This window comes from Brassica oleracea, chromosome C1 (assembly GCF_000695525.1).
Source record: "Brassica oleracea var. oleracea cultivar TO1000 chromosome C1, BOL, whole genome shotgun sequence".
Taxonomy (NCBI): Eukaryota; Viridiplantae; Streptophyta; class Magnoliopsida; order Brassicales; family Brassicaceae; genus Brassica; species Brassica oleracea.
In genome coordinates this window covers 13,030,726-13,032,550 of record NC_027748.1, presented here as the reverse complement: position 1 = coordinate 13,032,550, position 1,825 = coordinate 13,030,726, and positions in this window count along the sequence as shown.

The following is a 1,825-nucleotide window of genomic DNA, read 5'->3' as shown; positions in this document are numbered from 1 at the left end:
TTTAGATGCTACCAAATAGGTTACAAGACCAAATAACTCATTATGTATTTAGATTATATAATCTTAACAGTTAATCATTATTATATCATATAAACTAATAAATCACGTCTAATTTAATGTTTTACATAAAATATCATATTTGATTGAGGTTACTTTATAAGTGTATTTTCTAATAAATTAATTATCTATTAAAATTTCATAACATTTTACGTTAAAACTTAGCTTTACACTCCTCTTGTTAGAAAAAAAATAGATGTGTTAGGTGTTACACGGTTTCTTAGATGCTACAAAATAAGTTATCAGGTTAATTAAATCATTATCTATTTAACTTTTAATTTTTTTAACGGTTAACAATTATTGTATCATATATAAACCGAAAATTTACATCTAATACTATATTTTCTATGGTAAATAACATATTAGATTGTTTTCGTTTCATGATAAAGTATATTTTCTACTAAACTAGTTATCCATTAATAATTCACGTAACAGTTAACATTAAAATTTAGCGTAGTACTGTAACCAATCACAATTCCTAATTTATCAATTTGAGATCCATAAATTAGGAAAAAAAAACTTTTTCATTTTGTTTGAGATTGTTAGATGGTAGAGCGTTGTGGCAGATTTAGCTTTTGGAGTTTATGATTCATTGACATATGGCTGGCGTATTCAACAACGAAGTGATGTGAAGGTAATGAAGACGAGTTGAAAAAGAGGAGTTTAATGTAAGATTTGTGGAGGAAATGGAGTTGGAAAAAATGGAAAATTTGATGAGAAAATTGACTATGTATTTGAGAAACAAAAAGATTTTACTAAGATTGAGAAGAGATCAATATCTTGTGAGAAAAAGTTGTTAAATTTTTTGAAAAGAAATGATCGACAGTGATAGAGAAATCAGGAAAGAAAAAGGAAAGAAAGAAAAAGAAAATGGATGGTCTGGGCAGAGTTAGATGCAAGGGCAGAGACAAGAGCAGGGACAAAACCGACAGTTTATGTACATTTACTACAGATTTTGCTGGTTTATATGTTATTCAGGGTATTTTCTTAATATTAGTCATCATGATGTATATACAGCAAATTATCTCTATTATATATGGTAGAAGTTCATAGTATAGTTATACTAAATTTATTCAAATAGGTGAAATGGGGCAAAGAACTTCGGCCTTCAGCCATGGTTTTGATTTAGGTCATTTGTTGTATGTTGTGAGTGCACTCGCTGTGGGGTAGCAAGTGACATATACCGTGAAGTCATTCCTATACTATATGGCTGCCGTTCATAGTCTAGTTACCCGACTTTTCCACCCCCCCCTCCTCCCAAAAATATCTTCTAGTTAATGGGCATGAGATCAATAGCGATGGTATTTATAAAATAGTATACCGTTCACATATGTGTAAACAAACATGTAACTGAAGTTGGTAAATAGAATAGTTGCCAATAGTCATCCATTTGTTTTGTTAGGTTCACTGACATTGCTTATATTTTCCAGGTTCATCATGTGTTGCATCTCTTGTGCTCATAGAAATGAATGCTACACAATCCCTGAATCAGTTTGTGCATCTGACGGAAGAGGCACTAGCAATTGTAGCGAGGACATATGCTATTGAATTCTTCTCGACATTCCACCCCAAACAACTCCCATAAAACCTCGGGTGCTTCGACCCCTATGTTTTACTTATGTACTAAGCGGCTATTGCGATTATGACTACTTATATGTTTACATTAACTGTATAGCTGTTCAATTGCCAGACTAATAATTGTCCATTTTCATTTTTGTTCAACATTGCTGACATTATATATTTAAGAATATTTCACATCAGTTACCAT